At 40.3% G+C, this 13,294-nt stretch overlaps 1 long non-coding RNA gene across 1 annotated transcript; it reads right to left on the bottom strand.

The window, feature by feature from the left end:
• Positions 1-2,699: 2,699 nt before the first annotated feature.
• Positions 2,700-4,731, bottom strand: LOC148373555 (uncharacterized). The gene is made up of 3 exons (XR_015852763.1): positions 4,593-4,731; positions 4,419-4,502; positions 2,700-2,812 (listed from the first exon to the last, which is right to left on the bottom strand). It is a non-coding gene; the product is annotated as an uncharacterized LOC148373555 (long non-coding RNA).
• Positions 4,732-13,294: the final 8,563 nt, after the last annotated feature.

Raw genomic sequence — 13,294 nt, 5'->3', positions numbered from 1 at the left:
AAGCCAAATGGAATGGTATGAAGGGTTTTAAAAACTAAAGGTGAGCTTTTTATGGCTTTTTGAAATCCTTGAAAATGCTTAATTTATTGTTGCGTTATCTAGGTTTGAAAAGTGCTTGAATTTTGAGTGAAGTGCTTGCTAATGCTTGAAATTGTTACCATCATTCATGGCAGTCAAACAAGATTACCAATGCATTAAATTAAGAAAAATACAAGTATGCTTAAAAATTACGCTGACACTGCTCTGTGGTGCCTTTGCTTTGCCATTGCATTTTCTTTTCCCTGGTGATTAACGAAAGCTAGCACTAGTTTGAATGTCCTTGTCATGTGAAGCGTCGATCCCCCTAAAACGCCCTCTCTCCTACAAGTTTTACGTAGCCAAGCTGCGCAGGCATAGTTGAGGCAAAATGGCGACATCTATTTCAAAGTATACTGGCTGACTGACAGAAAAAGATTGTTCATCTTGTATGGTAACCTCTCAAATTAGCGCAAAGCATATGCTAGCACAAAGATAGGGACTTTGTCTTAAGTGATCATAGGCATCAAGTCAAGTTTACTTGTATAGGCCTTTATCACAAAGAGTCTCAAAGGGCTGCATAGATTATGGCAAACTCCAGACTATTATTACACTATCCCCTGATCTAAAACCTACATGAGGGCAAGGAGAAACTCAAAAACCTCATGAGGTAACCTCAATCAGATAAAAAGATGGATGTCACTCAACCTTTTGCGCCTCAAGCCTGAAAACACTGAAATGTTCATTATTGGGTCATCTAAATGCTGTGAATGGTTTTCATAAACTGCTCTGAACATTGACAAATGTAATATCACCCAGAGCGACTCAATTCAAAAATTTAGGTCTCACATTTGACCCCAATCTGTCCTTCCAAACACATGTTAAGAATATAACTAGAACAGCTTTTTTTCCTCCCATCCTTATAACATTGCTAAAATTTGCCCTATGCTGTCCCAGTCTGATGCGGAGATTATAATTCATGCGTTTGTTACCTCCCGTATAGATGACTGTAATGCACTACTCTCCGGTCTCCCGAAGTCCAAAATCAAGAGCCTGCAGCTGCGACAAAATGTTGCAGCAAGGCTTTCAACTCAGAAAAGAACGTTTGATCATATGACCCCAATTTTAGCTAACCTGCATTGGCTCCCTCTTAGCCTAAGATGTGATATTAAGTTTCTGGTTGTCACAATCACCCGGATCGGGAACACCTGTGTTCAGGATTTGGCGCCAATGAGCTGTCCTGGCTGTTGGCGCCAAATCCTGAACACAGGTGTTCCCGATCTCAGTTTTCCTTACATCCTGCCTGACACTGGTGGTAGGATACAAAATTGTGCATGGACTTACTCCCTCATATCTTTCAGATTGTAACACTAAAGGGCTCAGATGTCATTTCACCATATTTAACACAATGCGTCCTATCTGAAAGGTCGGATCTGAACCATAAGAGGACGGTTCCTTGAAGACCAATCCCATTTTTCTAGCCGGTCTAGTAAAATATTCTCGTCCACAGTGTCAAAAGCAGCACTAAGGTCGAGTGGGGGTTTTGGGGTTTTTAAGGGTTATTGTTCTATCTTCGTTATTCTTTATCCATTATCTGTTATCGGTCAGTTCATAATACGCTACAAAGCCTAGGAGCCGGGACACTTACTCTCAGCCAAAAGGCCGAGCTAAGGTCCTAGCCCTAATGCCTTGCTGCGATCATTGCGAATGCACCGTTCCCGGAGGTACTGCAATACCGGGCCGATGCGTGGAGTGGACAGAGCAAGCTCTTATTTTTTTTTTTTTTTTGGTTTGAACAAATTTATTGACACTAAAAAACAGAAAACAATCATGACAATCTCAACAGCAATTAAGCACATTTACAATATTATATTCCAATATGACGTTTTTAACAGCAAACACAAAGTGAGGTTTGAACAAACCTTCTCGAAAATCTTATTAGCAATCAAGCATATTCAGAATTTCATTATATAACATCTTTGTTAGTGTCAATAGATCCGTCCAGGCCAAAGTCGATTGTCAGCTCTTATAAGCGGCAACAACAAAAAACATTTCTTAGAACGTGTGAGATACGTTGCGGAGCTTTTGCGGGATAAGTAATGAGTACAAAACCTTTTTAATGCCGGTTATTTAAATGAGTGAAAATAATGGTTTATTTGAGTAGTACATATTTCCAGTAGCTTAGTTCACACATATGTTAAACCTGAGAAGAATAGACTGTACAACTTGGGTGCCGAGATTTGGCTTAAGATTTGTCAAATTCCTGGTTCTTTTTCCTACAGGCATCACTTGACCTGAAACAGCGCTACGGAATTGATTTACAGCAAATGTCCTCTTAATGGTACTGGAGACATTGGAAAATTGGCTTTAAAAGTCCTTAATTTGACCATGATAAAGGTGTTTGAAGTTATAACCTTTGTGTAGAAGTGTATGTATACATTTAGGAGACAGGGGGGATGGGGGTAGGATTATGAATAAAATATATTTTAAATGATTGACTTAGAAGAAAGAAGAAATTAATACAAATGAGAAAATTGGAGGAAGGGGCCAATACGGTTTTTAAAATTTGGGGAAAGTTTTCCGGTAAACTTTTATAAGGTATTCTAGTCTTTAAATGGAGAAAACACTAGTTCTTTTACTCTGTCCCATTATGTGTTGCATACAAATATTTAGGAGTCAACATGCTTGATCCAGGTCTTTTTAATCAAAATGTACAGAAAGTACTTTGATTGCATCGCTATGCAGAGAAACTCTTGCGTTTGGCGGCTGGCAGCCTGACTCCAGGCTTTGGGGCCGGCTGAAGAGACAAAAAATAACTTTAATACAGCATATATTTTTTTAAAGGGGAGGTTATGATTAATTTGTGTATTTGGACAACACTGAAAAGAAAAAGCTTTCAATCTAAGGCAGGGGTGTCACACGATAGAACAAACATTCTCTTGGGGGCCGGACTAGTAGATTAGAGAGAAAAAAATAAGAGAAAGAGAAGGAGAGAAAGGTAGAGAAAGAAAGAAAGGGAGTGAGAAACGAGGGATGAAAAGAGAAATAGTGAGAGAGGGAAAAAGAAAGGGAGCAAAAGAAAGAAAGAGACAGAGAGGAGAGAAAAGGAAAAAAAGGAAGAGAAAGCAAAACAAGGTAACAAGACACAGAGAGAAAGAGAGAAAGACAAATTGGAACAAAGAAAGAGTAAAAGAGAGACAGAGAGTGAAAGAGAGAGTGAGAGAAAAAGGGAGGAACAGAGACGGAGAGAGCGAAATAAATACAAGTACAACGTTTGGGAGAGGAACCTGGCTGTGACAACATCAAGTGGACATATTTCAACCGGTAGCTCGTGTTTCTCTTGCGCTTCTCTTAGCGTTAGCGGGCCTTATCCGGGCCGGTGCTTGACACCCCTGATCTAAAGATTGAAATCGTTATTTTTGCATCGTATTTCATAAAAGGTTTTCTTTTCTTTTGACATGTTAACTTTTTTTCCCCAAAATGTTTCCATTGAATATCAAAACTGACCCAGATAACGGTCAATTGATTTGTTTTATTTGACTCTTTGGTGAGAAATATCAGATTTTACCAACACCAGGTTGCAGCTTTAGCCTAAAATATACATTTTTACCTTCATGAAATTCTAACCATTTTATCTTAATCATATCATGCCCTCGTTACCTTTTTCTTCTTAAAGGTTCTTTACTTTAAGAGGCACTGTAATATAGATGTTTCTGTATTGTGTAGTGCAACTAAAGAGTGCTACAAATCACAAGAAATAATATAAACTACAGAGGCGCAGTGGCCACACGACAAAATCATTTATTGAATTATGATTTTGCCCAGCCATTCACAAGATTTTGGGGGTATCTGTTGCAGAGAGAAGGGACATGATTATGTCAGCTACCTTGAGGTGAGCCTCATGTAAAATAAAGACAAATTTCTCACCCTGCAGGTATTTTAAAAACTGCACATTTTTATGATTACAGTTTTTTTGCTTAATATTGAAATCAATTTTTTTTTCCCGTTTGGATCAAGAGTCCGCAACAAGTGTCTCTTTGACGCTCCCTAGTGGTGTTTTTGAAAATATTTTCTGTAGGAGAACAGACATGACACAAACGTTCTTACTTTCCTATGAATATAGATTTATAGAATATTTCTTCCTTATAAGGCTTCTTTAAAGCATTTATCTTTTTCTGTCACCAAGTGTAATAATTTTTGTTGTTGACCTTTCAACATTTTGGGTTGCTAATCCTTGGTTTAGATGACGTTTTGCCCACTAAATTATATACAATGCCCTTTTAAAATTGTTTGGGAGAAATATCCTGTAATTTTATATTTGTACATTAGTAGGTTTTAGATTTTTGATTTGTTTTCACATCAGTGTGCTCAAATACTTTTTACTACTACTTATATTTACATACCCTTACTAAAAGAGAGCATGCTCCTGGTCTCAGGTAACAGTATCGATTAAAGCGAAACACAGGTCTCTTGGTGGTAGTTTTTCCCTTTTGACAAAACAGACATAAGAACAAAGTCATTGACATCCTACTCAACTGCATATTACAACCATATTCGAGCCCTGATGACGAGCTCACCGGATCGAGTTGCCGATCTTCTAGCAATCGAGTAGCAAAGCGGGCTGAATCCCCCGTAGTCACCAGCAGGAAGGCCTGCAGACACACCAGCAGCATCAGCACCGTTCTGTCCATGGCTCACGAAAATGTGCTTTTGGAACCACAATCGCTTGCTTATATAGAAATGGCCCACAAAATGAAGGAGCAGTAATGGCTTCCTCTTAGTCCACATGCTCACGTAAAAAGATGTCACATCAAAGTTTCATCATAGGGAGATTTTCCAATGAGAGGAAGCGGTCGGCAAGAAGCCGCAGAATCTTCAGCGTTTTGGGTGACAACATTTAAATGTACATAGCAATAATACCTGGCTTTGATGGCCAAGGGTCCTAAACACTCATGTTGATTATACTTCACAGAAAGGTTTTGTGTTTTTTGTAGAAAAGTGATATTTTTACTGTTGTGCGATGAACTTTACACTCTGGTCTTGATGCCAGTCTCAATTAGTCGAACAAATCGGCACTATGAAGTACCTTATGTAAGTAACTTTGTGAGGACTCGGGTAGGGGAGAGGGGATTTTGGGCAACCTTGGCCCTGCAGCGTGTAAGGTTTTTTGGGTCTGCAACAACGTGGACTGTGAGGGGCTGAGGGATTTGGGGTGAGCAATATGAATGGCCCTGTGGATGCGCGATATTTAAAGCTGGTCTTTTGTCTCAAAATCTAAATCAAACAAGACTGTATAAACAGGGACAATGAACAAAAACAACAGGTGGATAATTTAAAAATAAGTCAGCGAGAGAGAAGCACCACCTGACAACAAGTACCGATCCGGCCTGAAATTCGGATCGGGTGGGCTTAAACTCCGGCTTAATATCTTACCTCAAAGCTAAATGTTGCGATATTATATCAACACAATATACTGTATTTCCTTGTTCAACCGCTGTTGGTGCAATTGTTTTGGTGGATTACTGCCCTGGTGAACCTGGTGACATTTCTCAAAGGCTTCTAGCAGGTGTACAGATGCAGAATCAGAATCTGATTGGCTGAACAAACATCTTTCTTTAAGACTGACCCTGGCAACAAGTAATGGCTAAAATGTGATTGGTTAAATCCTTACATATGAAAGAAGTCATTTGGAAGTGGCGCAACCAGGGAGAAGCAACGAACGATATCTAAGAGAAGATTTGGAATTAATAAGTATTGATGGACGAAATATAATTGACATCACATGATTTAGATACTCTGTAGTTCAGCAGAGAAGGTCTTGCAAGCCCTTACGACCCACAAATGCATTATTTTTCGACAGATTTTTAATTCTTTGAGCTCTTGTTATTACACAAACACTGATAACCTGTCCTCTACCAATCCGACCGATTTGAATCTATTATTCGGACCAATCACATAAATGATAACAAGCAATATGCGTCCAGGCCACAACAACCAATTTTCAAAAGCCCCACACGATGTGCTTTATGTCAATTTATCTGGTTAAGATGTACAATTTTTTTCTTTTCTTACTTTTAATGTGTGTTTCTTTAAAGTTCACAATCATGCTGCCTAAATTGACAGGATATATTTTTGGATTCTTTTATTTTTTTATTTTTGTCAATTGTGGCAAAATCCAGCACTGCAACTTCATGGAGTGTGTAATGTGCTGGAGTGAATGAATAACAACAGAATAAATTGATAGGCCTACTGTATATCAAGAAGTCTGGTGATTATATCACACAAGAAATAACTACACTATCCATTTGAATAATCATGAGTTGTAACTTGGGTGGACGAGCTATACATGACTGAAATTCTAAAAAGGCAATAATAAAAAATGGCATACTATGGTCCATCTTTGCAGTGACAACAGCATCAAAAACTTGCAGTAATAAACAAGTGCTTTTATGTTAGGCTCATTGTGTCATATCACTGCCATCTTTATGATTTGAGTTGTCTTGCCAAGATTTTTAACATTGTAGCTTATGGTCAACGTGAAAAATGAGTTTATTTTTACAGCTGACTCAAAAAGAGGAAGATTTTTTTTGTGGTTGTGGCCCCAAATGGCATGCCGCTTGTTTACCATGTGGCACTGTGTCATTGTCAGTGCCACTTCCTCTTTTTGGTAAATATGCAATTTCTCGTATGTCGTCAGACTTCAAATGTTCTCATATCGCATACTTTCCATTGCGCCACTGACCAAAGAATATATTTTCAAAAATCCAATCGTTTCGTGTCACAAATGTTCAGTGGCTTGCGAAACTATTTGCCCCCCTTGAACTTTGTGATCTTTTGCCACATTTCAGACTTCAAACATCAAGATATCAAACTGTAATTTATTGTTAAGCATCAAGAATAAGTGAGACACAATCATGAATTGGAACACACTTTATTGGATATTTTAAAACATTTTAACAAATAAAAAACGAAAAGGTGGGTGTGTAAAATTATTCAGCCCCTTTACTTTCAGTGCAGCAAACTCTGTCCAGAAGTTCAGTGAGGATCTCTGAATGATTCAATGTTGATCTAAATGACTAACGATGATAAATGAAATCCACCTGTGTGTAATCAAGTCTCTGTATAAATGCACCTGCACTGTGATAGTCTCAGAGGTCTGTTTAAAGCGCAGAGAGCTTCATGTAGAAAGAGGAACACACCATGCAGGTCTGAGATACTGTTGTGGAGAAGTTTAAAACTGGATTTGGATACAAAAATATTTCCCAAGCGTTAAACATCCCAAGGAGCACTGTGCAAACAATAATATTGAAATTGAAGGAGTATCAGACCACTGCAAATCCACTAAGATCGGGCCGCCGCCCTAAACTTTCAGCTCATACATGGAGAAAACTGGTCAGAGTTGTAGCCAAGGGGCCCATGATCACCCTGGATGAAATGCACAGGTCTTCAGCTGAGGTGGGAGAATCTGTCCATAGGACAACAATCAGTATACACTGCACAAATCTGGCCTTTACGGAAGAGTGGCAAGAAGGAAGCCATTTTTTAAAGATATCAATAAAAAGTGTTGTTTAAAGTTTGCCACCAGCCACCTGGGAGACACACCAAACGTGTGTAAGAAGGTGCTCTGGTCAGATGAGACCAAAATCCAACTTTTTGGTGAAAATCCAAGACGTTATTTTTGGCGTAAAAGCAGCACAGCTCATTACCCTCAAAACACCATCCTCACAGTCAAACATGGTGGTGGCAGCATCACGGTTTGGGCCTGCTCTTCATCAGCAGGGACAGGGAAGATGGTTAAAAAAGATGGGAAGATGGATGGAGCCAAATACAGGACCATTCTGGAAGAAAACCTGATAGAGTCCGCAAAAGACCTGAGACTGGAACGGAGATTCGTCTTCCAACAAGACAATGATCCAAAACATAAAGCAAAAGCTACAATGGAACGGTTCACCAAAAAACATATTAAGGTGTTAGAATGGCCAAGTCAAAGTCCAGACCTCAATCCAATTGAGAATTTGTGGAAATGACTGACAACTGCTGTTCACAAACGCTTTCCATCCAACCTCACTGAGCTTGAGCTGTTTTGCAAGGAGGAATGGGCAAAAATATCAGTTTCTTGATGTGCAAAACTGATAGAGACATACCCCAAGTGACTTGCAGTTGTAATTCCAGCATAAGCTGGCGCTACAAAGTATTAACTCAACGGGGCTGAATAATTTTTCATTTTTTATTTGTTAAAAAAGTTTGAAATATCCAATAAAGTGTTTTCCACTTCATGATTGTGTCCAACTTATTGTTGATGCTTCACAAGAAATGACTGTTTTAAATCTGTCTGAAATGTGACAAAAGGTGACAAAGTTCAAGGGGGGCAAATAGTTTCGCAAGCCACTGTATAAAATAACGGTTGGGATTTTTCGTTTAGCAAGTGTTATGAAAGGATTGGTGCTTACTTGGAATTGATAAGTTTGAAAATGTGGAATTGTTCAACTGCTGATCAACAAAGAAATGATGCAATTTGAAAATGTGAATTTTATAGCACGGATGGACAAACCTTTTGACTCATATTTGATTGTGACATTTTGTAGAAGGTCCCAACCAGGAAGAAATATAAGCATAGTCATTTCATTTTAACTATCTGCTGTTACAGTGTCTTGATGTGATACATGCCATGAAATTGTAAGAATTTAAGCAAAATGATATAAGTAGACCGTTTTCAAGTCTTAAATTTGATGTGTTTAAAAAAAATCTCGAGGCACATGAAAAGGAATTAGATATTTTTTGTAGTGAAAAACATGAAGCTATTTTTGTCATCTATGACCCATCCGATGATGAAATTTAGATTCACTCAAAAATGGCCTACCACACCGCAAGGCACGTTTCGAGGAATTTGCTGTTAAACAACAAAAACATGGGGTGATTGAAATTCGGGCACAAAGTAATAAATGAAAAAGGCATAAAATAAAGAATAGAATTGTGACATTGAAATATTTTTATTACAACTCCCAGGGGTCACCGACGTTGTTTCCCGGGGGCACCAGGTAGCCCACCCCAAAAAACACCTGAGTAAGCCTTGTCCGAGTTCTGGAAATAACTCACCCGGTATGGGTCATTGAAATTATCTCGGAATTTAGATTTATAATTAGCATGAAGTTTCAAAGTTAGAATCACAAAAGAATCAACCTACATATCATTTAATGTGCATAGCACAAAGGCAATATACAAACTGTAGAAACAAACAAACAAACCAAAAAATGTTTAATTGTATTACCTTTACTTGGAGGCTGGAGACCGGTGGCTTTGGAGCCGTACCAGCACCAAATGGTGGACAAGCATGACACAAACATTCTTAACGAATTTCAATCAAAATAGAAAATAGTCCATTATGAAACGACTGGATGGTTTGACTCACTATTTATATTGTTTAGGGCTGAGTGAGGCGTGTACTTTGTCTCATTATCGCTCTCTGCCGCAAAGCAAGAGAATTGCGTGCCTCACTCTGGACTTCTGGCCAGCCCAGTATTACGTTACATTACAATCGTATTATGCAGTGGTTCTGGGGGTAGAGTGCTTGTCTCGGGCTCAAGGGATGGCAGGTTCAATTCTCAGCTCCCCTGTGTGACATGTTGAAGTGTCCTTGGGCACAACACTGACTATTTTCTACCCCCGATAAGCAAGTAGATACCTTGCTGGCTGACGATGCTGCATACCTGTCAACCTGTACGTTTTTGCCGTACAAAGTATGTTTATTATGCATTTTAAGACGTGTACGACGTACGAGATAATCTGTACGGAAAAACGCAAATTTGTCAATGATGGGTACCATCCAGTATACACCGACTATCACGAAACGGCAAATCAATCAAGTCAAACGAGTTTGCTGCGGTAGCCTATATCTCGGTATAGTTTTTTTTGTTGCAAACAAAGCGAGCGGTTTGATGCTACTGTGCGCATGCGTCTGCTGCCTGGGGATTTCCTATCATGTATCATTCTGATGACACGTGAACAAAGTGAAAGCAGAGCAGTAGGCCTACATTACATTATAGTTTTGAATTTTCTTTGAATACAATCATTAAGTCGCAACGGCCGAACCTGAATTAAATACGACAGTTTGTAAGGGCATGGAGCCCTGGAGCTTGACAGGCACTTCATTGACTTGAAAAGCGCTATATAAATTCAGACTATTTACTTTCATATCATCTACATAAAATATAGGTAATCACTGAATGTCCAGTTGACAGCCTCCTGAGGTCAACATTATACATAAGCTAAAACATATCATTATTATTACTATTATTATTACAAGTGTGTTTTAAACACTTCCTCTGAGGTTGCAGATCAAATCTTACCCCGCCCAAATAGAGGAACACTCGAAAACATTCTTAATATAATGTGAAAATGCAACATTTTGAAAGAGAATGTACAACATTTTGAACTCAAATAAGAAATCTTTAAAATCTTTTTCATTTGATATTTTCTGTGAGGACAGGTGACTCACTGCTTCACCTGCTTCCCCTCAACGCACGTCACTGCCACATAGTTATTACACGATCACTTTGTAAAAGGATGCATTTCAAAGTGGTAGCCCTTTGCGCTGATCAGTCACAAAAAAGTAACTCTCATTCTCATAAAGTTTGGTGACCGCTGCTCTGGAGTGTTGCGAAAAAGAGAGTGAAGCGCCCTCCTGTGGCATCAAATAAAATGACGTATTTTGGTTCAATCGAAAAAAGCAGACGCATACAGAAATATACTTAGCAGAATTCATATGTGCTTATTTAACTTTTGCCATATTTGTCGTCACTGTTTTTAGTGCTCATAAAATGAGGATTTGTGTGTGCGTGCACACGTGCGTCCCCACCTAAATCCGATTTTTCCTCAGGATTTATTACTGTGAACAAAACCGCCTGTTCTCGGGGTAGCAGGATTAGAGCAGTGGTAGGAAATCCAGGGTGCGAGGGTCACGCCTGGCTTGCCTCACTGTATAGTATCTCATCTCATCTCATCTCATCTCATCTCATCTCATCTCATCTCATTAGCAGCACCGCTTATCCTCAGTAGGGTCGCGGGGGTGCTGGAGCCCATCCCATCAATCATCTGGCAGTGGGCAGAGGACACCCTGAACTGGTTGCCAGCCAATCGCAGGGCACACAGGAACAGACAATTAGCCTGCTCATTCACACCTAGGCACAATTTGGACCGGCCAATCCACCTGAAATGCATGTCTTTGGAATGTGGGAGGAATCCGGAGTTCCCGAAGAAAACCCACGCAAGCACGGGGAGAACATACAAACTCCGCACAGGAAGTCCGGTAGCTGGATTTTGAACCCTCACAGGAGGGTCCCAAGACCTTAGAACTGTGCCGCACATGCGCTAACCACTGCTCCGCCGTGCTGCCACTGTATGTTATAAACTTTCTAATTTGTCAAATCATTTAAAGTAATATTTCTCCAGCGGAGGTTCAGTAGCCAAAAGATGATTGTGGGCCGGTTTTTAGTGGCTTGTTGGCCTTTGCCCTGGCAAACTCCTTAACAGTAAACTGTAATGCCTTGCTCGGTCTTTTCTTCCTATTCAGCCAATTGGCATGTTGGAAAGGGACCATATCTCATTTTATTGGGATTTTGTTAGTTTTGTTTCGTTTCTTTGCCCATAGTAACAGGTCCCACGAAAGTTAGTGATAGGGGAAGGAAAAGTAGAAAACAATTGATAGATAGATAGATAGATAGATAGATAGATAGATAGATAGATAGATAGATAGATAGATAGATAGATAGATAGATAGATAGATAGATAGATAGATAGATAGATAGATAGATAGATAGATAGATAGATAGATAGATAGATAGATAGATAGATAGATAGATAGATAGATAGATAGATAGATAGATGCTTTATTCATCCCCGAAGGGAAATTCACATTTCCAGCAGCATCCCTGAGCTGAGAACAGTACAATAATACGCCAAAAGAATACAATATACAAATACCCAGTGTGACGTGCAAATGCCCACTGTAGCGTGTTATATAGAATAACTAAATAGTGCTACACAGAATACATATTGCAGTAAGATTCGGTAATATCCAATGTAGGTGGTGTGGTTTAATGTGGGCCTTTACTCTGCCGAGTGGAGTTAAAGAGCCTCATGGCATGAGGAAGAAAAGATCTCTTCAGTCTGTCCGTAGTACAAGACAGTGACAGCAGTCTGTCGCTGAAACTGCTCTTCTGTCTGGAGATAATGCTGTGTAGTGGATGCGATGGATTGTCCATGATTGACCGCAGCTTTTTCAGTGCTTGTCTCTCAGCTACTGTTGTTAGGCTTTCCAGCTCTTTGCCCACAACAGAGCTCGCTTTCCTAGCCAGTTTATTGAGACGAGAGGCATCCTTCTTCTTGACGCTGCCTCCCCAACACGCTGCCGCATAGAAGAGGGCGCTTGCCACTACTGTCTCATAGAATATTTTCAGGAGCTTTTTGCAGATGTTGAAGGAGGCCATCCTTCTGAGGAAGTAAAGTCGGCCTTGCCCTTTCCTACATAGAGCTTCTGTGTTGGCAGTCCAGTCCAGTTTGTTGTCCAGCTGCACACCCAGGTATTTGTAGGTCTGGACAAATTCTACACATTTTCCCTTGATGGTTACAGGAACCGGGTGAGTTCTGGTTCTCCTGAAGTCCACCACCATCTCTCTGGTCTTGGTGGTGTTTAGGTGCAGGTGGTTTGCGTCGCTCCATCGGACAAAGTCCTGAATCAATTTCCTGTACTCCTCCTCCTGCCCGTTTCTGATACATCCCACGATCGCAGTGTCGTCGGCAAACTTTTGCACATGGCAGGAGTCCGATGTATATAGAGTGAATAGGAACGGAGAGAGCACGGTCCCCTGCGGAGATCCTGTGCTGCTAACCACAGTGTCCGATGTACAGCCCCCCTGTTTCACATACTGGGGTCTGCCTGTCAGGTAGTCAGTAATCCATTCTACAAGGTGTGAGCTAACTCCCATCTCTGTCAGTTTCCTACCCAGTAGCAGAGGCTGTATGGTATTGAAGGCACTGGAGAAGTCCAAAAATGTAATCCTCACAGCCCCCTTCGCCCTATCCAGGTGAGAGAGGGATCGGTGTAACATGTATACTATAGCATCCTCCACTCCCACCTTCTCCTGGTAAGCAAATTGCAGTGGGTCGATGGCGTGACGGACCTGTAGCCTCAGGTGGTGCAGAAGCAGCCGCTCCATGGTCTTCATCACATGTGATGTCAGGGCGACCGGCCTGAAGTCGTTGAGTTCCTTAGGTCTTGATT

This window comes from Urocampus carinirostris, chromosome 1, assembly GCF_059441175.1.
Source record: "Urocampus carinirostris isolate Australia breed hairy pipefish chromosome 1, RoL_Ucar_1.0, whole genome shotgun sequence".
Taxonomy (NCBI): domain Eukaryota; kingdom Metazoa; phylum Chordata; class Actinopteri; order Syngnathiformes; family Syngnathidae; genus Urocampus; species Urocampus carinirostris.
The sequence above is the reverse complement of the archived record's forward strand: the minus strand, read 5'-3'. Positions and strand labels throughout refer to the sequence as shown.